Genomic DNA, 25,980 nt, shown 5'->3' with positions numbered 1-25,980 from the left:
AATTCTCATGGTAGATATGTTTCACCTAATGAAGAGAAGATATTAGAAATTGAAAGATCCACTAAGAGCTTTATGCAATCACAATATGAGCAAAATAAGTTGTTTACTAAAACATTGAATGAGCAATCTACCTTGTTGAAGAATATAGGGAATCAACTTGAAAATCCGAATAGGGAGATCTCGGGGTTGCAAACTAAACTTGCTAATGCCGAGAACCGAATTTCATACATGTCCGCATCACAATCTTCTTTAATTAATAAAATTGCTGCTAAACCCGAGGATTTAGATGATAAAATTGTTACTACAGCAAATGCCATTCAAGTTAGAATTAATGAGAATATAAGATTAATGGCTGAACTGCGTGCTAGGTGGGATAGAGAAGAAAATGAAAAACTAGCTAAAGAGAAGAATATAGCTAAAGTTTGGACTATTACCACCACTAGTAATGCTAATGCTACACATGTTGCTGCACCTCCTACTCATACTAATAAAAGAATTGGTGTTAGCAATGTTTCCACTTCTAATGCAAAGCGCGAAAAGCTGCTCGAAACTCGCTAAAACTGCTCGAAACCGCTCGCGATAAAGCTGCTGAAATTTTTTCCAACATTGGGGATGATGATCCCATTGCTTTAGATTATAATGGTTTGAATTTTGATGATTGCCACATCTCTGAAGTTATAAAGTTTTTGCAAAAACTTGCTAAAAGTCCTAATGCTAGTGCTATAAATTTGGCTTTCACGCATCATATTACAAATGCTCTCATAAAAGCTAGAGAAGAGAAACTAGAGCGCGAAGCCTCTATTCCTAAAAAGCTAGAAGATGGTTGGGAGCCCATCATTAAGATGAAGGTTAAAGATTTTGATTGTAATGCTTTATGTGATCTTGGTGCAAGTATTTACGTTATGCCTAAGAAAATTTATAATATGCTTGACTTGCCACCGCTGAAAAATTGTTATTTGGATGTTAATCTTGCTGATCATTCTACAAAGAAACCTTTGGGTAAAGTTGATAATGTTCGCATTACCGTTAACAATAACCTTGTTCCCGTTGATTTTGTTGTCTTGGATATTGAATGCAATGCATCTTGTCCAATTATATTGGGAAGACCTTTTCTTCGAACTGTTGGAGCTATTATTGATATGAGGGAAGGAAATATAAAATATCAATTTCCTCTCAAGAAAGGTATGGAACACTTCCCTAGAAAGAGAATGAAGGTACCTTATGATTCTATCATTAGAACAAATTATGATGTTGATGCTTCATCTCTCGATGTTACTTGATACACACTTTCTCGCGCCTAGCCGAAAGGCGTTAAAGAAAAGCGCTTATGGGAGACAACCCATGTTTTTACCTACAGTACTTTGTTTTTATTTTGTGTCTTGGAAGTTGTTTACTACTGTAGCAACCTCTCCTTATCTTAGTTTTGAGTTTTGTTGTGCCAAGTTAAGCCGTTGATAGAAAAGTAAGTACTAGATTTGGATTACTGCGCAGTTCCAGATTTCTTTGCTGTCACGAATCTGAGCCCACTGCCCTGCAGGAAGCTCAGAAAATTATGCCAATTTACGTGCATGATCCTCAGATATGTACGCAACTTTCATTCAATTTGAGCATTTTCATTTGAGCAAGTCTGGTGCCATTTTAAAATTCGTCAATACGAACTGTTCTGTTTTGACAGATTCTGCCTTTTATTTCGCATTGCCTCTTTCGCTATGTTGGATGAATTTCTTTGATCCACTAATGTCCAGTAGCATTATGCAATGTCCAGAAGTGTTAAGAATGATTGTGTCACCTCTGAATATGTCAATTTATATTGTGCACTAACCCTCTAATGAGTTGTTTCGAGTTTGGTGTGGAGGAAGTTTTCAAGGATCAAGAGAGGAGTATGATGCAACATGATCAAGGAGAGTGAAAGCTCTAAGCTTGGGGATGCACCCGGTGGTTCACCCCTGCATATATCAAGAAGACTCAAGCGTCTAAGCTTGGGGATGCCCAAGGCATCCCCTTCTTCATCGACAACATTATCGAGTTCCTCCCCGAAACTATATTTTTATTCCATCACATCTTATGTGCTTTTTCTTGGAGCGTCGGTTTGTTTTTGTTTTTGTTTTGTTTGAATAAAATGGATCCTAGCATTCACTTTATGGGAGAGATACACACTCCGCTGTAGCATATGGACAAATATGTCCTTGGTTTTTACTCATAGTATTCATGGCGAAGTTTCTCCTTCGTTAAATTGTTATATGGTTGGAATTGGAAAATGATACATCCCCTTTCCATTCCTCTCCCCATCCGTGTCTCCCTAAAGCCGTTCTTTCTCCGGCTCACGCTCCGCATAGCTGCCGTCGGTGCTGACCGAAGCGCTGGTAGATCCTCCGGTGCTAGTGGGCAAATGAGATAGGTAGTTTCAAGATCAATTAAGCCAATTTATGATGCTCGCCGAATCTAACGCAATTCAGGCCTTGAACATCCTGGCTGGCCTGTAGTTGCGAGCAATATCGTCAAACAGATATATAGCCATCTTGTAATTCCACTAAAATTGTTCTGAATGTTGTACGGTCACATATTTGACCCATGGAGCACCGAGTGTTGCTCAAAATGCAACCTAAAAAATGTACTACTTCCATACAGGTTTATTAGCTCCTTACGCGCACTAAGAAAAAAAACCTTGACGTTAATAATCCGTTGATATTATATGGCACTCTCCCCACGAATTATGTGTACATTCTAATTTGACCCATTGAGCGACCAGATTCTAAATATCCCCCCTGATATGGCACTCCCCCACACCAATTATGTGTACATTCCAGATTTGACCCATTGAGCGCCCAGATTAGATTCTAAATATTCCCCTGATATGGCACTCCCCCACGAATTACGTGTGTTGCCTCCTATTATCAGGCCAAGATTGAGGAGTTTTCGTTCGAATTCTAAAAAAAAATTGGCACCAACTTTGCCGCTACTTTTTCCGTCTCTATACGCTGCTGCTTATTAGATAGAAGATATGAAGAGGCAGATCATGGCTTCGATGGACATTGTCGCGGATCGCTGACTTGGTCAGTGAAAACCAAACTGTAGGCCTAGGAAAAAAACAAATTAATGTAGGTGCGCATGTAATCCGGGGCTAATTTCTATCCATATTAACAGGCTCCCTATGGACCGATTTTCCTCCCACCCTCATAACTGCTTTGCACTAATTACTCTATATTTCCAGGAGCAATCTCTTCCATGTTCATGCCCAATGAAATAAGGATAACAATTCTACATATTTCACGGAAACTACCAACAAAATGATCGATTCTCTTCGATGCATGTTTCCAATGGAAATAACTACATAGGGATGCCCCAGATCCGGGCTCATGCATGGAACCAGGCAATCACAAGAACCGCCGTTGTTCGCTGTCATGTGGTCCCGATGTTGCCGAGTGACCAGAGCCGCCTTATGCGGGTTTTGGCTTTGGACGCGAGCAGCTCCTAGACGCATATACGATACTATGTTATTAGTGTGTTGCGTTAGTTAATCACAATCGGGCAAAAAGGGGAGGAAGCCTTATGCGCGTTGAACAGTTACATAAGGTGACCCTTATAGTAACTAACACACGCTGTTGGCAGTAGACAAAGTAGACATTATTCCTTCTTTGTTTTCTTACATTAGCCATGATCTTATTTGTTTTTTTTTGCTTCTAGAGAGGTATATTAAAAAAAACTTCCCATCAAGGTCGAGAATATGTTTACAAAAAGTTCCAATATATATTATTACATTTTTAGACAAACACAAAAGCAACGACATAAGGAAAATATATGTCACATACATACCAGGGGACTCCATTTAGAATTAAGCTACCAAAAGCTGGATCATAGATCAACAGGTAGCCAAATCATATTAAATTGATGTAAAATGAGTAACAACAACCAATGTTGCCAATAATGTAACAACAGACTCACTTTTCTCAATAGCTAAATAATTTGCTTGGGTCACAGTAGATCGAGGACCTCAACCTGCATTTGGCTAAAATATTTACAGTCTGAACAAAACATGTGATCGCCTCTAAGTTTGACACACACAAATTCAAGTGTTGCTGCCAGCGGTAGACCCATGATGTCCATGCCATCGCTAAGCGCCTGGTTATCCCCATCACCGCTGCCATGGTGGCCCAGGCAACACTGCCTCACGGAGCAGTGACGATCCTCACTCTAGATTGTGAGAGAACGGCAGCCACCCAACAATGGATGAACCAGCCGTAGTTTCCATGAAGAGGACCTGCAGTACAACATGGAGCGGAATGCCTTGAGAGCTTCTCGCGCCTTCCAACATGACGGAACATGGTTAAACAACATCAACAATGGTAAATTTTTGATGTTTTCATTCAAGTGGCTAGCTAACAGATTGCCTACTAGCATGCATGTGTTCATGAAAGCAAGTGCAAATTTATCTCCAGTTGGGGCGGTCGTCTCATCGACACGTGCTTCATGTTGCGGGCTTTCAATCCATGTACATAGATCCTCCAGGTTGTCTAGGTCCTTGAGCTGTCCTACCACCAATCTGCAAAAAAAAAATGTTCAACATCAATTTGTTAGAAAATAATCACAGTAACTACAAGATTGTTTTTCCTTTGTATTTTGATATCATTTTGTTGCTCAAAACTTGCAGAACAACAACTCCAAATTTTGGAGCTTGCGCTGAATACCTACTATATGCTACTATATACCATGACAAGGAAAACAAGATAAACAACTGGTTTCTAAGTACCATGAAGGTGCAACCGTATCCTGGTTGACCACAGTATGAACCAATAGTAGATTTATTTTGAAATTAACTTCACAGCCTAAGTAGCACTTACAACATGCTAACTGGTCTTAGCCACACTGTTTTTCGGAACGGACCAAGTAAACAGGCAAAGACAACTTGCTAGTGGTCTGCATGCATACATACAGTTAAAAACTGAACCACTCCTTGCAACGCCTCGAGAACAAAAAAACGTCTGCAGCAGCTGATTTCTTGCATTCATCTATGAGGAGAAGGCCTAAAGTACAAAGGTGCCATGTATTTGATACCTTGGTTTACAAACTGTAATTCTGGTAAACCTGCAATCGCTCGAATATTTGTATCCATGAAAATATCAACCTGACCAAAACAGAGCATGCAACAACTAAAAAGAAAATGATAACAAGAGTTCAATGTTCGGTAAAGCTCTGCCACATGGATGGTCGCACCTGCTATGCTTGGTCCTTGAAATAATAGTACAGACCTCAAGTGCACAAAATGATAACAAGAATTCAAGTACACCAAATGGTAGCAAATTTGTAAGCACGAAAACAGAGCAGGCGGCTGAAAACCAAAAAGAGTACTTCACCATTTACTTATCAGGATAGCAAAATAGGTTCATAACATTATTAAAAAGAACCAATCCTGCAGATGCATCAATTCATGTACACTAGATGACATAAAAAAAACAATTCATAACAGTCTATTTGGCCTCTCAAATCCAGTTCAGGTAATTGCTAAAAAGGCCAGTGTAATCAAGAAAAATCATGAAGCACTTTATTTATAATTACAAACTAGGGACGGAATCCCCTAACCTATCCTCGCATTTGGCAAGAACATATAATGCACACAGATCACTATCTTCATTGAGCAAACATACCAAGCAAACCACTAGGATTGGAGAGAGTACCTCGACAATGTACTTGTTGGCGATGCCAACGAGCGTGTCCATCCTAGACACCTCCTGCTCATGGAAGTGCAGGACAGCAGCGTCATCTCCAGCAACAAGAGCAGCACACAACTGACTGCAAATATTTAGGCTCCTGAGTGAAACATGGGTGCTCTACGAACAAAACATAGAAAAAGCGTCATCAAAATAACTACAGTCAACCTTCTTAAAGAGAATGATGAAAATTCTAGATTTAGTGAATTCCATATTGGGACTACAACTATAGATACTTACAAATTCGGTCCACTAAACCATGCATATCAATGAATCCATATGAAATTAGATCACATATAGATTCTCATTGGCGAAGTCTTTTGTTATAAACTAACACAGACTAAGAAAAGGTAGCAACAATGGTGGTGACATGTATCATTTTACAGGTCATTTCAAAATAGTGGAAGTTCTAGAATTGTTCTAGAATTGAGATCTCGACAAAACTAATTATGGTGATATCTGCAGCAAAAGCCTGGTAGTAAACCATGGAATGTAAGCAGACTCAAGGTGGAGTAATATGGAATACACATTAAACAAAGTGGGTCTTGCCAAAACCTTTATAACTTTCGCTTCTACACATCCATTCCAGGAGCCCATTTAGCTAGCTTTGTGCAAAACCCGTCCGCAAGCATGCGTAAATGTGTGTGTGTATGCCAGTTTGGGATTTACTACTAAGAGAAACAGAACCAAGAAACAACGAAACATATCCAGCAGCCAAAGCAGGCTTCAACGGGGAAGTGGGCTCATATCTCGTTCTTCATGCTAATCATCAGGCTGGCAGTTCAGTGCATCCCCCTCACTCAACCGTAAATGTGCCCCAAACTAGAAAAAAAGCTCAAACTGTATTGAACACAGCCGCAGAGCACCTAAACCAAAATACTAGTGCAAGAGCAGAGACAATGAAATGCAAGAATGTTAAAAAATGAAATCAGCATCAAAGATTCCTCTAGACGGATTCATCATTCGCACCAAAGGAACATAAGAAATTCACCAGTACATCAGAGAGAAGCCTCAACATGACCAAAAGACAGAGCTAGCACAGATGGACACATGAGTACAACTTTTAATACTTATTTGAGCCTTGGCTTCCACCATCATTGCAGGAATCTTGTTTTTCAGGTGGCCATGTAAAAGCATGAACCTTTGCACCTCTAGCACGCTTGACCAACTAATTGACCTACACATGGAAATTGTGGCATTCATATTGAAACTCTAAACTTCGTAATAAGAGAATCCAGACATATGATACAATAACTTCCAAATTTGATGCAACATTGAAATAGTGAAATCATGCTTTATGGGGCAAGTGAAATCCTTCAACTATGTTGAAACAAGCAACAAATGAGAAAAACATGCATCGTATTTTGGGCTAACACAGGTTACCTCAACAAAATAATCCAAAGGGACACACAAAGTAAGCGCATATTCTTTAATTTGGAACATCTATCCCCTGGAATGGAAATTATGTGATGACTAGATCAGCACCTCATCAAAAATTGAAGAAACTAACAATATCAAAGCAAGCAACTGATGGCGCAACATACAGTAGTGTAATAATTTACATGATAGATTTACGACAGTACTAGTTCATAAAGCTCAATTACTGAATTGGTCAGGGAAGCCACAGGCTGGAAGATGGTATTACTTCTGGACATGTTTCCACAGGATTTCGAGCATATTAGAGTGAGCGAAAATTAGGAGAAGAATAGAAACAGTTTGAATCCAGATCCGAGGACATGAAAACATTGTATCAGGAATCCATTTGATTCTAGTACAACATAGAACATCCTGACCAGTGGGTCTTGAAGAGTACCTTTGCAAATTCATCTTATATGTTGTCGATGAGGCACTGTTGAGCCTTGGTTTTCCGCATCATTGCATGCATCTACTTTTTCAGATGGTCAATCATGTAAGCATGGATCTTTGCAGATCAGCACACTTGAAAAACTCATATTGGTTGATTCATTCACTCGCTTGTCACTGATCAACTCTGCAAGTATTGGTTTCGAAGTGAGTTTTGTGTTACAATGAAGAACAAGACCAGAGCTAGTGCTAGAATCATGTTCTCCTTCTGATAGAAAAAATGAACGTTTAAGGAAGCAAAGATGCGGCTAGAAGCTAAATATTGAAAAATTGCACCTGCTGCCATCATACCTAATTATTTAATAGAAATACAAAATCACATGACACGCTCAACAATAGCATAAAAAAGAAAGCGAGGATCCACAAGATGTTGGTTAGAAGCTAGTACAAAAATATGGACCGTTACAACTTTAATTATCTTGAATATTAGTTCAGAGGCGAGCCGCAACTGTGTAAGAATGATCCAGACTGACCGAGAAAAACCAATCAATTGAAGGCTCAATTTCCCCAGCTTAAACATGAAAGAATAAAGGGAATCAGGTTCTACCAATGTGTGGCTATTTTCATAGATACAGATATAATACCAACATTCAATATTCATATTGCAATACAGCCAACAAACAACAAGGTAGGTAAAACGAAACAGCAAGGGTTGCTCTCCAAATCAAAAAAAATCAGTCCCTACTCCCAACCACCAAACAAAGAATTAGCTACCACCACACCTATTAGTGACATGACCATAGTCTAACTATACAAGAACCACAGCCTGAAACCAAACTAGCATGAATCGGCTATATTCTGTGAACACACTTCATCCAGGGCAAGATAGATTGTCATTTTCAAACTCGCTGCAACCGGCCAGACCAAGCCATCAACATAGAAAATTCATCTTATGCAAAGAGCTATAACAAAGAACTTCCGAGACCAGCTTATATTTAAAATCAATTAATTAATGATAAAAAAGTAGAATTTTTTTTGGAATGTATATATTAAATTTCAACTTTTCCATAATCATATGTGTAGCGCTTTACAACCAAACAAATTATACATCGTCCTAATTCATTAGATGTAGCACCTCTAAGAGCAGTGCCATTTTCTAGTAGATGGAAAACGTCATGGCCTTGAAACATAAAGAATGTTCATAAGAATAAGAATTAATAGCCGTAGACACCATTGTGATGTCTTTAGTGCCACAATACTGCTACCACACATACTTCGAAGACAGACAACAGACTAGAGGTGTGATGGTGATTTGCTGAACAACTACCTAGTCAATCAAATATACATAAAAATAAATACTTGCAGAGACACCCATGCATCCTCTGAATATGTTCTTGTGACACGAAATATTGGTTCCATCATTAATTATTAAGGCATGTTTTGAACTCAAGAATTCTAGCGGAGACAGACGGCCCCATACAAATCCTGATTATGTCATGTGTTGCAAACAAAGACTATTAGTGCTAATTCTCTTATACATGGCTGCATAGTGAATTTTTTACATCCTCCTATACTATCCAAATCAGTACTCATGGATCATTGACAAATGAATACAATCGTATAGATCTTTCCTGTACCATTTCATGACCTTAATTCGTTACAGGTTTAAACTATTTTTAAACGTGTCAACTTTTCAATTACACTATGGGAACTTACATATGGAGCTATGGCCTTTTATGTTGCACCTTATATGTTCTGGAGTCTTTTTGGTTCACAACTAGTACACACAACTATCCATCAAGGAAGTACAATGTCTCTCTCTGGCTTTGCAACTTCATTGCAGTGTCCTGGTATGATACAAGAATCTATTTTTAACAATCTAATTTTCTGTATTTATTTTGAACGAATGGTTTAAAAGATTTTGCATAAATGTTGGCTGCTACAACCGGATAAGTCTTGATCCATGGACATACTAATGCTCATGTAGCAATTTTTCTTCTTCACACATCTATTTCCATGAATCTGACGCTAGCTAGACTTAATAACAAAATAACAAATATTTTTCCAACTGTGTGATTAAGCCACATGTGCTAAACCTGTGCATCCAAATTACACATGACTGAATACACTTAACATTGGCAAAAAGTAAAACCAAATAGTGTTTGCATCAGGCAGCAACCCATTTGAAAGTTAGTACCTTTTGATGCTATTGTCGACGAGCTCCTGAACTGTAGCATCAAGGTCACTGTGGTGGCCCTTGCAGGCAAACAGCTTGACCTCCTGCACGACGTCCACAACCATCAGACCATAGGCATACACGGCTGCATGCAGTCGGGTGCCGCTGTCAAGACAACGACCATCGAAAATCAGCCGCGGACGAGGCCAGTGAGTAGCGGGGGGCAGACTCCAATCATTAGCTGAGTTATATTTTTTTTGTACACGGATTTAAATCATCATCTGTGCATATGACTGAAAAGTAGACGAGGAATGGTGCAAGGGACTTTTGCAAGATGCAATTCATTGGTTTCTCATGATTTTATATTTGTCATCAAGGTTATCCTTTCTTGCGTTGCTACACATAAACGTAAGGTGGTACCATCATAACAAAAGTTACACTATACCATGGAAACGAACCATTAAAGCCAGTAAAACCTCTTCTCTTGGGATACGGTTGGTGGGATTTTTCCTCTGAAAGTGGAGCTTCTGATTACTCCTACTGAAGCCAGAAAATAGAAAAAAAAAGACAAATTAGAAAAACAAGGACAAGATGCTAGGAATTTCAGTGAAGGAGATGATTTTACAAGGACGTAACCTCGAAGATCTCAAGGTTATTCCTAGTTTGCTTGTAGTGATAAGGTGCCTAGGATTCTTTCCTCAACACCTTCATGGCATAAACATTTCTTGAAGCGTAAGAGAAATGAAACTAAGATGTTGAACAGAGTTGTCCGTCCAAACTAAATAGAGTTGGAATCGATACACCTAAAACTGACAGAACAAACCAAGCCAAAAAAAAAACAGCATATCATCGGGCAGCAATCTATCCGACCACTCCAAAATTTAGTACCATAGGAATTGGGGTCAGCTATCTTGGTTTTCTCGGGGATTATTTATTTATCAGATCTATATATGCGTGTAATTATGGACTTGTTAACAGATCAATTCGTGTGCTGCAAACCCAAGAAATGAGAAAATGTGCGATGCCAGTGACATACATAGGGATGCATTATGCAAAATTTGTACTGTAATCTCTGTTCCATTGCTCTGCTTAGTATAATTATTAAATAAAGTAATTAGTCGAGCCTGGCAAAGAAACTACACATATCAGTTGTGACTATAAACAAATTACATAATGATGAGGGTACGTACCAACGCATCTAACAAACTAATTATGAGAGTCCGAGCTAGATAATTGTGAAGCGGTATTATCACTAAAATCTGGACGAACAGAGCAAAAGCCAAACAAGTCGTCTACATTGGGCAGCAAGCCAATTGAATGTTCTTGATTAACGTTGGTACCTTGCGATGCCAATGTTGGCGAGCTCCTGACCGCAGCGTCGAGGTCGCCCTGGTGGCCCTTGCGGGCGACCGGCTCAACCTCATCCACGATGCGGCCGCGTCCCACCCGACCATTGAAACCTGCGCATCCACGGCCGAGTAAGTCAGTGAGCAGCGGCAACCCAAGGGATCGGTCGATCTGATGCAGAGTGGAGACTGAGCGGGAAACTAGTGGCGGAGTGAAGGGGAGGGGTGGGGTTGGGGGCAGCCGAGGATGGAAGGTTGAGCCGCCATTATAGCAGGTCTGCAGTTTCCATCGTAAGGTTCAGAGAGACTGGAGCTTGGGCCTTATTTCCTTTCATTAGGTTGGGCTGCTAGCTTGGGCTCTAACATTTTTTTCCGCTAGTGTCCTTCTCTTAGGATGGCAGCAGCAACAGTGCTGAGATAAAGTTCAGATATCAAAAGCTTGTTCAGTTTGCTGTACATCTCGCCCAGCTAGTTACAGAGTTGCAGGGTTTAAAAAAACTAGTCCATAACATGACTATATATGATGAGCTTTTAAATTGATGGAGACACAGTAAGAGACATAAGTGCACAAGTGAACATGTACTAATAATAACTACTTTTAACGTTTACAAAGAGAGACTATCAGGTTCCGTAGTTTGAAAATTCAGAGATCAAGATTCAGTTTTCTGCTAGTTATACAATTTTCTAATTATTCTTATTTATTTACTGATGCCTCAATGCAATCTCATCTGCTACTTAGCTGAACCTCAAAGTCCAATCTAATAAGCTGTGGAAAATAAAGAAGTATGATGGAGAAAGAGACATGATAGATTGTTAATACAGAAATTTTGGGAGATGAATGCAGGGATTGGAAGGCAAGAGATCTTACGGGCACATCCATGCATAGGCTTTGATTCCACCTCCAGCATCTAGCGCCATATCTCCCAACGACTCGCACCACAAGTACAACGTTTTATTACCGAATCGGAATCGTGCTGATTTAGATCAAGAAAAGAGAGTTCTTAGGGAGATCGAGATGTCTCATCACCATGCATCATGTCCGCCGGAGACGAGCATCTCCTGACCATGCGCCATGTCCACCGGCATGGTCGTCCTCACCATGCCATAATATTGGCTGAGGAAGAGGAGTTTGGGGATGAAGGATGAGAAGACACTAGAGGATGATGAGCACGACAATCCTCGTAGAGAATTTATAGGGAGCAGGCGCGGGCAGGTGCGAGCAGGGGGTGAGCGACGAACGCGGACAGACCATGGATGGGGGCACGATCCGCGTCACGGGCGTGAGGTGAGCCAACAGCCATCGGATGGAGAGGGAGGGATTTGCATTGCTTTTCCAGGATAAGGAAGTTGAGGAGGCCGCGGCAGCATATTTGCATTGCTTTAATTAATTTGCCTTGCTTGACCAGCTTTAATCGCGGAGGAGACATACTAACTCAGGCGAGTTTCCTTTCTTTTTTCCGTGACTATGAAACCATGGTGTGCGTACGTCCTGCCGGAGAGCTAGCTACTACTACTCTACTACGACGTGATTGACATATAAAGTGCATTTTATTGAGGTTGATGAGTCGTTTTTCAATCGTGGAGAAGATTTCACTGTGCATGTACTTTTGTCGCATGTTGGTGGCCAAGGAAACAGCTCATTCATCTCGGACAAATATGCATGGCTAACTACATATTAGGCTCATGACAATACACCGTACAAAAAAATAACCATATGATTGTGTTGTTCTAACTTTTTGTTTCGTTTTTTAAGGTGTAGCGGAGGAAGAGCTTTTCTTTGCAATCCTGACCGTGCTGACAATCGTCCAAACGATCAAAACCCCCTAGCCTCTAGGTCTCCCGCCATCGGATCTAACCACTCTTAGCAATTAGATCGACTTCTATGTCCGGTTTTGCCGCAAATCCCATGAAGCAACAATAACCCGCTTTTGCTTCATTGAAACCAAAAAGTGTTCAACTAAAACCAAAAAGAAAAGACTCACAGGAGACCTCACTTGAGACCCTGTTGCAAAACGTATGTACTATTGTACCAAACCCGGCCTCGTCTGAGATATTGTCAGAACCTCGTAGCAAAACAACACAACAATCATAGCAAACCATTTATTTTGTTGTAGTTTCGGAAAAAAAATTACGAGATCTCTGGCAAGGTCCTTGCACCACTGTTGGTTCCTTCTTGTAGCACCCTCCCTTGCCGGTGGTAGCATTGTTGTCGCATGTCCCAACGTCAGCCCAAGCCGATGGTAGCGGCACCCAACGCCCTAGGAAGCACATCTCGACGCCACTCGTAGCATCGTCGTGGATTGTGGAAGCTCCATCGTACGACACTAGTAGCATCGCCGCCCGACCCTTGTAGCATCGACGACCTCCATTTGAAGCAGCGTCAAACTGCTATCGCACCACATGTTGCCTAACTTAGAAGCAACAGTGCAACGTTGCATCCTTTGCTGCCATGGCCACACCGGAACTGGGGACGGGGCGCCTTCATGAGTAGCGTCGTCCTCCATCCGGATTTCCGAGGAGGTGCGCGCATGAGCCCTTCGATGACAAGGAAGCGGAGGTTCGGTGTTGCGGTTCCATGCAGAAGCGAGTGGGGAACCGGATTTGTTAGATGATCCATGCGCGGCGTAGCATAGTCCGACGACCCGGGAGTCTGCGTTTTGGGGGACGAGGTGACGCCGCAGAACCAACACGGAGGCGCACGATGCAGGTGCAGGTGCTAGCGGGGGGGGGGGGAATTCGGGATGTAGGGGATGAGGCGGTGCAGAGGGACCACCAGAGGGTGAGACGAGGGAGGAGGAGCAGGGCGGCAAGGATGCTGGTAGCCGGCGAGGCGCGGGGCTAGGTCACTAGCGTGGTGGCGGTGCGACCGCGTGACGACGAGATATCGGTAGAGGCGTCATGTTCACACCTGGAAGATGGGTGGGTTTCCCAACCTTTCTCTCGTGATTTCATGTGAAACCCTATTCCATGGGCCCCACGACATCTATCCACTGGATTCCCAGTTGGAACTAGGGATTGCATGTGAATTTTCTATATGCATTATTTGAAAAGGTCATAAGAACATATAAATGAAAAAAAGATCAAGTTCTTACAATAGTAGGTTCAATGGCCTCGAAGTGAGGTTATGCACCATTAGCCCATAACTTGTATATATAATAGTCCTATTTGTCAATGGGCTGCTACCTCAAAGTTTTGTTTGTCTTCTCCGCTTTAGAAAACCCATATGTACTCATACTAGGACCCCATATAACCAGGGAAGAGTTTTCGATGGTTTTAAGCGTGATTTCATGTGTTCCTCTGTTTTGCAGGCCCCGTGATGTTTCCCCCTAGCTTTCCGTCTAGAGTGATGATTCCACGTGACTTTACTCTTTTTGAGTTATAATGGGTCGCAATACCATGAAACCCGCAAAAGAGGCCAAGTTCTTCCAAAAGTTGTCCTTGTGGCTTCAAAGTGAGCGTTTTGAGTCTAGAATTTTCGTTCTGGGTAGTTATTTGTGTGAACTAGGTACCACTTCACAAGAGTTGGGTCGATCGTCTCGGAGCGTAGTTTTTTGCACCACAAGTCTAAAAGCGCCGTGACTTATAGTGTCTTTAAGTGTGAAGGAAGTGTCACTTTAGAGTTGTGCATTATCTTTTTACACCACCCTTCTATACCCATATCATGACCTCAATCAGAAGGGGAACATTTTTTACCCTTCCTCGCGTATTTTAGGAGAAACCTTGTTCCTTTGGTCCCGCGAACTACCTTGTAGGTGTCCATCGAAAGTGTTGATTCCATTTGAGTTTCATATTACCCATTAGCTCCCGTGGAAAGTGGTGATTCAATGTGGCTTTCCTCTTTTATTGTGTCATGATGGGTATAGGAACATGAAATCCCCAAAAGAGGCCAAGTACTTACAAGAGATTGGCCATTGGACTCGAAGTGGGTGCTATGCACTATGAGTCCAGCAACTTCACACGAGATAGTCATTTTTGCAAAGGAAGTGCCACTTCATAGTTATGTATTGGTCTTTCTTATTTATACCACATTTAAATACCCATATCACCCCCCATGAATGAGAGTAAGAGGTTTGACCATTCCACACCCAATTTTAGGGGAAACCTTGTTCCTTGGGCCCCGCGACATCTACCTCGTAGTTGTCCATCGAAAGTGGTGATTCCATGTGGGTTTTATATTACCTAGTATCTTTTCATCGAATGTGGTGATTCAATGTAACTTGCCTCTTTTATTGTGTCATGATGGGTATAGGAACATGAAATCCCCAAAAGAGGCCAAGTACTTACAAGAGATTGGCCATTGTATTCGAAGTGGGTGCTATGCACTATGAGTCCAGAAACTTCACACGAGATAGTCAAGTTTGCGTATTTACACCACATTTAAATACCCATATCACCCCATGAACGAGAGTAAGAGTTTTGAACATTCCACACGCGATTTTAGGGGAAACCTTGTTCCTCGGGACCCGCAACATCTACCTTGTAGTTTTCCATCGAAAGTGGTGATTCCATGTGAGTTTCATATTACCTAGTATCTTTTCGTCGATTGTGGTGATTCAATGTGGCTTTCCTCTTTCGTTCTGTCATAATGGGTCATAGCAACATGAAATCCCCAAAAGAGGCAAAGCACTTACAAGAGATCGGCCAGTGGCCTCGAAAGTGGGGGTTATGCACTATGAGTCCGGAATCTTCGCGTGAGATAGTCAACGAGAATAAGAGTTTTGACCATCCCTCGTGCAATTTTAATCGAAACCATGTCCCATGGGACCCGCGACATCTAACTCCCAGCTCTACGTTGAAAGTGGTGATTTTATGTGACTTTCCTTTTTATTTGTGTTATAATAGGTCACAGGAACATGAAAAATCCCAAAAATATTTCAAGTTCTTACAACAATTAGGGTCGATGGCCTGTAACTGGGGGTTACTACTTTGTCAAAAAATTACTACGTGGACACATGGCCGGAGAATTAATGTTATTACCTCTGTCCATAAAAATATGCCTAAAATTTGTCAAATTTAAATGCATGTAGACATTATTTAGTCTATATATATATATATCTAAAAATAGATAAATCTAAATAACATTTTATACAGGGAGGGAGTATTTCAAGAACTGAGATATATACATGCAATTAGTGCATGCAATAAGAAATTGTTTAATCCAACGTCCATTTCCTTTTCTTCAAACCGAACTTGGGACCCGCGACGTCTACCTTGTAGTTGTCCATAGAAAGTGGTGATTCCACGTGAGTTTCATATTACCCAGTATCTTTTCGTTCAATGTGGTGATTCGACGTGGCTTTCCTCTTTCGTTGTGTCATAAGGGCATCTCCAGCGGCGCGACGCAAACGGACGCTGAGCGACCGTTTGCGTCCGCCGTGACCGGAAATGCGTCGAGGCCCTGCTCCAGCGGGGCGACACAAAGTAACCGGGCCATCCGCGGAGAAAACCTGGCCCAAATATGCGCAAGGTTTGCGTCTCTGCGGACGCTCCGCAGTCGCGCCGAGTGTCCGCCGAAAAAGACGTAGGACCCGCGCTACTATGATGCAGCAAACTGGAAGATAAACTGGAAGGTGTTACTCATTGTTCTTTTTGAATGCACTACTATGATGCAGCAAACTGGAAGATGTCCTGATGGAAAGGGGCGAGATAAACTGACTTGTGGAGATAAACAGGTGACCATTTCTCTATCCAAATCAATAAGTGAAATAATGTTTAGTAATTACCTTTTCCAGTTGGAGGTTAATCTGTGTTAGTCTGTTACCAAATCAAAGCTTGTATGTTTGTTGAATGTGGTCCGTTGCTAAAGTAGGAGGGGCTGAGCGCAGTACATAATAGAAGTTCGAAATTTTAATTAATAACAAAGCTTGCCTTTTTGGACTAGCGATGTCTGTTTCTTTCCTCAATTTATGCAATTATCTGAGTGAATTCAAGTACTAATTTGGTGAAGAGATATGGCATTTTTCAGTTATCGAAATGTTCATATCCATTGGCTGATTGTTTGATCCTTTTCATATCAGTATTACTTGACAACCTGTATGCTCCAAAGGAAGAACCTGTATATATATATATTTTGCTTTGGTCCTGTGTTGGGAGTATTTTCTGGAGCTTAATATTCGTGCTGCTGCTTTTGTTGTGTACATGGAAAGTTTATTCCTAAATGTGCGCATCCATACTGAGTTGCTTCTCTGATGAAGTGGTCTTGTGATCCCTAGGTTTTGGTGATCCCTATACTCTTGTATTTATTAAACTAGTTGTTTGGTCGAGTAGATGAATGTAAATCTTAAACCTGGCTTTGCATCGAATGTGGGATGAATTAACCTGGAGCTTTTTGGAACTGATCTGGACTAGTGGTTCAGCAAAGTAGTTAGATATTTTGTGAGTTATAAAGCCTGAATGCATACAGTATTTGTCTCGGTTTTGTCTGTTACAATTTGTAGAAGAATGTATTGCTGGCAATCTGTTTGGCGACGGGACGGGACGGGACGGGACGGAGACGCCACCATGCCGCACGCCCGAGAGCAAACTATACACGTGTGGGCGGACGCCGGCGTCATCCTTCCACAGCATCCCCTTTCCATTTCGATCTCTCCTCCCGCCCGTCTCCCTAAAGTCGTTCTTCGTCCGGCTCAGCGCTCCGCATACCTACTGCAGATAGCCGTCATGCCGCGCGCCGGAGAGGCCACCATGCCGCCGCCGGAGAGCAACCTATGTGTGGCCGGACGCCGGCATACGTCATCCTTCACCGACATCCCCTTTCCATTCCTCTCCCCATCCGTGTCTCCCTAAAGCCGTTCTTTCTCCGGCTCACGCTCCGCATAGCTGCCGTCGGTGCTGACCGAAGCGCTGGTAGATCCTCCGGTGCTAGTGGGCAAATGAGATAGGTAGTTTCAAGATCAATTAAGCCAATTTATGATGCTCGCCGAATCTAACGCAATTCAGGCCTTGAACATCCTGGCTGGCCTGTAGTTGCGAGCAATATCGTCAAACAGATATATAGCCATCTTGTAATTCCACTAAAATTGTTCTGAATGTTGTACAGTCACATATTTGACCCATGGAGCACCAGTGTTGCTCAAAATGCAACCTAAAAAATGTACTACTTCCATACAGGTTTATTAGCTCCTTACGCGCACTAAGAAAAAAAACCTTGACGTTAATAATCCGTTGATATTATATGGCACTCTCCCCACGAATTATGTGTACATTCCAGATTTGACCCATTGAGCGACCAGATTCTAAATATCACCCCTGATATGGCACTCCCCCACACCAATTATGTGTACATTCCAGATTTGACCCATTGAGCGTTCAAATTAGATTCTAAATATTCCCCTGATATGGCACTCCCCCACGAATTACGTGTGTTGCCTCCTATTATCAGGACCGTGTTCATTATCGCGCGGCCAACCATATAAACGGAATGCACAATTTGTTTCCTTTTGACATGCAAGTGCAAACGACTTTGAGTTTTTCCGTGCAAATGCACCCTACTTATAATATGATGGCGTGCAAATGACTTAGACTTTTCTCGTGTAGATGCACCTTACTTATAGTACAAAGTCTAAGTTCTCACACACGACGCACGCGTTGGCTCTACCCCTCCTCATAATTATAGACTTTAGGAGGCCAAGATTGAGGAGTTTTCGTTCGAATTCTAAAAAAAATTTGGCACCAACTTTGCCGCTACTTTTTTCCGTCTCTATACGCTGCTGCTTATTAGATAGAAGATATGAAGAGGCAGATCATGGCTTCGATGGACATTGTCGCGGATCGCTGACTTGGTCAGTGAAAACCAAACTGTAGGCCTAGGAAAAAAACAAATTAATGTAGGTGCGCATGTAATCCAGGGCTAATTTCCATCTCCATCTATAAAAGAAGCCCATGGTCGCCGCCGCGGGCGGCAGCGCGTGCCGTGACTTATGACTTTGGACTTTGGCGACGGGGCGGGACGGAGAGGCCACCATGCCGCACGCCGGAGAACAACCTATACAAGTGTGGACGGACGCCGGCGTCATCCTTCACCGACATCCCCCTCCGATTTCGATCTCTCCCCGTCTATGTCTCCCTAAAGCCGTTCTTCGTCCGGCTCAGCGCTCCGCATACCTGCTGCAGAAAGCCGTCGGTCGACTTTGGCGACGGGACGGAGAGGCCACCATGCCGCACGCCGGAGAGCAAACTATACATGTGTGGACGGACGCTGGCATCATCCTTCCACGGCATCCCCCTCCGATTTCGATCTCTCCCCGTCTATGTCTCCCTAAAGCCGTTCTTCGTCCGGCTCAGCGCTTCGCATACTTGCTGCAGAAAGCTGTCGGTCGGCGCTGGTCTAAGCATGCGCTCGTAGTTCATACGTACGGTGTTAGTGGGCAAATGAGATAGGTCTGTATAATTAAGCCAATTGATTCTCGCCGAAAGCGACGCAGTTCATGATCCGGAGTTTTCATTGCAACTTGAACATCATGGCCGGCATGTAGTTGCAGGTATCGTCAAACAGATATGTAGCCGTCCTGTAGATTCCACTAAAATTGTTCTTAGTATTGTACAGCCCAGATTTGACCCATTGAACGCCATGTGTTGCATCCTAAAACAGGCACTACTATCATACAAGTTTATTGGCTCTTTTTTGGTCTCTCTACGATGCTGCTTGTTAGATAGGAGATACGAAGAGGCAGATCGATGGCTCGGATGGACATTGCCGCGGATCGCTTACCTGGATAGTGAAACCAAGCTCTAGGCCTAGGAAAAAAAACAAATTAATGTAGGCGGTGTATGCAATCCGGGACTAATTTCTATCCGTAACAACATGCTACCGATGGACCAATTCTCCTCCCACCCTCATAACTGCTTTGCACTAATTACTCCATATTTCCAGGAACAATCTCTCACATGTTCGTGCCCACTGAAAATAGGATAACAATTATACATATTTCACGGAAGCTGCCAACAAAATGATGGAGTCTCTCCCATGCATGTTTCCAATGGAAATAACTACATAGTGATGCCGCCAGATCTGGGCTCATGCATGGAACCAGGCAATCACAAGAAACACTACTCTTTGCTGTCATGTGGTCCCGACTTTTCTGAGCGAGCAGAGGAGCCGCCTTAGAGCATCTTCAGTTGTGTCCCCCAAAGGGATTTGGGGCACGTCGGACACTTAACCTCTTCCAGTCGCACGCTCCAAATGCCGCTTCGGTTCGGACGTGCCCCAAATATTGTCTGGAGTCCCCAGCCTATCCCCTGTGTATAGAGGCCCTATCAGGGACGCCGGACACGATTTTACACTTGCTTTTTGTTTGGAGGGCGCGGCTAGGAACGGGAGCCGGCTTCAGTCCGGACATCCTCAAACGACCAATCCGACTTTTTTGCCAGACGTCATTTGGGGATGCAACTGGAGATGCTCTTATGCGCCGGTTTTGGCTTTGGACGCGAGTAGCTCCCGGACGCATGTACGATATGGTACTAGTGTGTTGCGTTTGTTAATTATTACAATTGGCAAAAAAAGGGAATCATGCCTGTATGATATGGTATTAGTGTGTTGCGTTAGTTAATCACAATCGTAAAAAAAGGGAGCAAGCCTTCGCGTTGAACAGTTACATAAGAGCATCTCCAACAAACGCTGTAAATTTCGGCGCGCTATACCTCCTTTCCGACGCGCTGTAAACGTTTGCCGCGCGCTTTGCCGCATTTTGCCCCGCCGGACGTGCCAAAATGCAGCGCCTGCGCGGGCGGTAAAATTGGGCCTCCTTCGGACGCTCTAAAATACAGCGCGCGCCGCCACGCGAACGGCTAGTTTTTTGTATATCGTTTGAAACGGATAAAACAAATCAAATAAAATTACGAAAATTTAACTGAAATTACGAAATATATTAAAAGTTCGACAAATACCGACATTTTATTTAAACTAAACTAAACTAGACTACTCCGAGTCCTCCCAATCGAAGTCCGACGATCCGCTAGTCGGAGTCGTGTCGGACACCGGAGTGGTCGTCCACTCAAAGGAGGAGGAGGAGGTCGGCATGTTCGTCGACGGTCCGGCGCCTCTCTTCTTCTCCTCCGCCCTCTTCGCCCTCCGCGCCGCCATCTCCGCCCTCTCCGCCTTCCTCGCCGCCGACTCAGTGCGGCGGCGGTCGCGGTCGGCCTTCTTCGTCGCCGCCGCCTTCGCCTTGGCCTCCTTCTTCTGCGCGTAAAACGCTTCCGTGGCGGTGACGTCCTCCGGGAACGCGCACGCCCACTCGAGGCGCATGCGCTCGTCCTGCTCCGCCACGCGCAGACGCTGCTCGAGCTCGCGGGCGCGGCGCCGCTGCTCGGTCGTGACGATCGGCGACGGCGGCGTGAGCATCTCCGCCTGCTCGCGCGTCCAAACATCGTCGAAGTTCATGTACCGGCGGGGACGGCCGAGGCGCCATGCGACGGCGTCGTAGGCTCGCGTCGCCTCATGCGCGGTGTCGAAGGTTCCGAGGCGGATCCGCTCCTCGGCAGAGGCGGAGGCGGATCGGAGACGGAGGCGGACCGTCGGCGCGAAGGCAGAGCGCTAGGGGAGAGAGAGAGAGAGCGAGGCGGAGCGACGCGCGGAAGTTTCAGGAAGTTGGCGCGTTCGCGCGTGTCGCGTTTATAGCGAGCGCGGCAGCGCACGCGGCAATTGGCAAACTTTTTACCGCGCGCGCCCTTTTCCCACGTCAGCTGGAGCTTCGCGCGGGCGCCCGCGCGCGCCAAACAGGCGGTTTTTTTTGCCGCGCGCGCCTTTTACAGCATCTGTTGGAGATGCTCTAAGGTGACCCTTATAGTAACTAACACACGCTCTTCGCACTAGACAAAGCAGACATTATTCCTTCTTTGTGTTCTTACAATAGCCATGATCTTATTTGTTTCCAGGGAGGTAAATTAAAATCCTTTTCACAGTTGTTTCCATCAGGGTAGAGAAAGTTCCAATATATATTATTACATCTTCAGACAAACACAAAGCAATGACATGGGGAGAATATATGTCACATAATTTGCTTGATCATAGATCAACCTCGGGCAGCTGAATCATATTAAATTGCTGTAAAATGAGTAACAACAGCAAATGTTGCCAATAATGTAACAACATACCCGCTTTTCTCCATAGCTAAAAAATTTGCTTGGATCACACTAGATCGAGGACCTCAACTTGCATTTGGCTAAAATATTTACAAACATATGGTCGCTTTGACACACAAATTTAAGTGCTGCTGCCAGTGCCAGACCCATGATGTCCATGCCAACGCTTAGCGCCTGGTTAACCCCCTCACCACTGGCATATGGTGACGTAGGCAACACTGCCTCACGGAGCAGCTCCAGATCCTCACTATAGATTGTGAGAGAACGGCAGCCATCCAACAATGGATGAACCAGCCATAGTTTTCTTGAAGAGGACCTGCAGTAAACATGGAGCGGAATGCCTTGAGAGCTTCTCGCGCCTTACAACATGACGGAACATGGTTAAACAACATCAACAATGGTAATTTTTTATGTTTTTATTCAAGTGGCTATCAGTTTGTCTACTAGCATGCATGTGTTTATGAAAGCAAGTGCAAATTTATCTCCAGCTGGGGTGGTCGTCTCACCGACGCGTGCTTCATGTTGTGGGCTTTCAATCCATGTACATAGATCCTCCATGTTGTCTAGGCCCTTGAGCTGTCCTACCACCAACCTGCAAACAAAATTCAACAACAATTTGTTAGAAAATAATCACAGTAACTACAAGATTGTTTTTCCTTTGTATTTTGATACCATTTTGTTGCTCAAAACTTGCAGAACAACAACTCAGAATTTTGGAGCTTGCGCTGAATACCTACTATATGCTACTGCATACCATGACAAGGAAAATAAGATAAGCAACTGGTTTTCTAAGTGCCATGAAGATGTAACAGTGGTTGACCACAATATGAATCAATACTAGATTTATTTTGAAATAAACTTCGCATCCTAAGTAGCACTTACAACATGCTAACTAGTCTTAGCCACCCTGGCTTGTCGGAACGGACCAAAGACAACTTGCTAGTAGTCTGCATGCATACATACAGTTAAAAACTAAACCACTCCTTGCAACGCCTCGAGAACACAAAAGCATTTGCAACATCTTATTTCTTGCATTCATCTATCAGAAGAAGACCTAAAGTACAAAGGTACCATGTATTTGATATTTTGGTTTACAAACTGTAATTCTGGTAAACCTGCAATCATTTGAGTATTTGTATCCACGAAAATATCAACCTGATCAAAATAGAGCACGCAACAACTAAAAAGAAAATGATAACAAGAGTTCAATGTTCGGTAAAGCTGTTCCACAGGGATGGGGCGCACCTACTATGCATGGTCCTTGCAAAAACAGTACAGACTTAAAGTGCACAAAATGATAACAAGAATTCAAGTACACCAAATGGTTGCAAATTTGTAAGCACGAAAAGAGAGCACGCAACTGAAAACCAAGAAGAGTACTTCACCATTTGCTTATCAGGATAGCAAAATAGGTTCATAACGTTATTAAAAAAGGACCAATTCTGCAGATGCATCAATTCATGTACACCAGATGACATAAAAAACAATTCATGACAGTCTATTTGGTCTCTCAAATCCAGTTCAGATAATTGCTAAAAAGGCCAGTGTAATCAAGAAAAATCATGAACCACTTTATTTATAATTACAAACTAGGGACGGAACCCCCTAACCAATTCATCGCATTTGGCAAGAACATATAATGCACACAGATCATTATCTTCATTGGGCAAACATACCAATCAAACCACTAGGATTGGAGAGAGTACCTCGACAATGTACTTGTTGGTGATGCCAGCGACCGTGTCCATCCTAGACACCTCGTGCTCGTGGAAGTGCAGGACAACAGCTTCCTCTCCAGCAACAAGAGCAGCACACCACCACTGCGGAACTGACTGCAAATATTTAGGCTCCGGAGTGAAACATGGGTGCTCTACGAACAAAACATAGAAAAAGTGTCATCAAAATAACTACAGTCAAACCTTTTTTTGTTATAAACTAACACAGGCTAAGAAAAGGTAGCAACAATGGTGGTGACATGTATCATTTTACAGGTCATTTCAAAATAGTGGAAGTTCTAGAATTGTTCAAGAAATGAGATCCCGGCAGAGCTAACTATGGTGATATCTGCAGCAAAAACCTGGTAGTAAACCATGGAATGTAAGCAGACTCAAGGTGGAGTAATATGGAATACACATTAAACAAAGTGGGGTCTTGCCAAAGCCTTTATAACTTTTGCTTCTACACATCAATTCCAGGAGCCCATTTAGCCAGCTTTGTGCAAAACCCGTCCGCAAGCATGCGTAAATGTGTGTGTATGCCAGTTTGGGATTTACTACTAAGAGAAACAGAACCAAGAAACAACGAAACATATCCAACAGCCAAAGCAGGCTTCAACGGGGAAGTGGGTTCAGATCTCCGTTCTTCATGCTAATTATCAAGCTGGCAGTTCAGTGCATCCCCCTCACTCAACCGTAAATGTGCCCCAGACTAGAAAAAAAGCTCAAACTGTATTGAACACACCCCCAACACCTAAACCAAAATACTAGCGCAAGAGCAAAGACAATGAAATGCAAGAATGTTAAAAAATTGAAACCAGCATCAAATATTCGCACCAAAGGAATATAAGAAATTCACGAATACATTAGAGAGAAGCCATGACCAAAAGACAGAGCTAGCACAGATGGACACCTGGGCACAATTTTTAATACTTATTTGAGCCTTGGCTTCCACCATCATTGCAGGAATCTTGTTTTTCATATTGCCAATTATGCATGGACCTTTGCACCTCTAGCACACTTGACAAACTCATTGACCTACACATGGAAATGGTGGCATTCATATTGAAACTCTGAACTTGTTAATAAGAGAATCCAGACATATGATACATGATAACTTCCAATTTGATGCAACATTGAAATACTGAAAGCATGCTTTATGGGGCAAGTGAAATCCTTTGACTATGTTGAAACAAGCAACAAATGAGAAAAACATGCATCGGATTTTGGCTAACATGGGTTACCTAAACAAAATACTAAAAAAAGACACACACACAGTTAGCACATATTCTTTAATTTGGAACATCTATCCCCTAGAATGGAAATTATGTGATGACTAGATCAGCACCTCATCAAAAATTGAAGAAACTAACAATATCAAAGCAAGCCACTACTGGTGCAGCATATAGTAGTGTAATAATTTACATTATAGATTTAACGACAGTACTAGTTCATAAAGCTCAATTACTGAATTGGTCAGGAAGCCACTGGCTGGAAGATGGTATTACTTCTCGACATGTTTCCACAAGATTTTGAGCATATTAGAGTGAGCGGAAATTAGGAGAAGAATGGAAACAATTTGAATCCAGATCCGCGGACATGAAAACATTGTATCAGTACCTAATTTGATTCCGGTACGACATAGAACATCCTGACCAGTGGGTCTTGAAGAGTACCTTTTCAAATTCATCTTATATGTTGTCGATGAGGCACCGTTGAGCCTTGGTTTTCCGCATCATTGCATGCATATACTTTTTCAGATGGTCAATCATGTAAGCATGGATCTTTGCAGATTGTCACACATGGAAAACTCATATTTGTTGATTCATTCACTCGCTTGTCACTGATCAACCTGCAAGCATTGGTTTCGAAGTGAGTTTCGTGTTACAATAAATACAGAACAAGACCATCTAGTGCTAGATTAAAATCATGTTCTCCTTATGATAGAAAAAATGAACGTTTAAGGAAGCAAAGATGCGGCTGGAAGCTAAATATTGGAAAATTGCACCTGCTACCATCATACCTAATTATTTAATTGAAATACAAAATCACATGACACGCTCAACAATAGCACAAAAAGAAAGCTAGGATCCACAAACAAAGGACCAAAAAATGCACCCAAGAATTATATCGGTTGCAATATTAAAACAATATCG

Source organism: Lolium rigidum, chromosome 4 (assembly GCF_022539505.1).
Source record: "Lolium rigidum isolate FL_2022 chromosome 4, APGP_CSIRO_Lrig_0.1, whole genome shotgun sequence".
NCBI lineage: Eukaryota > Viridiplantae > Streptophyta > Magnoliopsida > Poales > Poaceae > Lolium > Lolium rigidum.
This window is presented reverse-complemented; position numbering follows the sequence as displayed.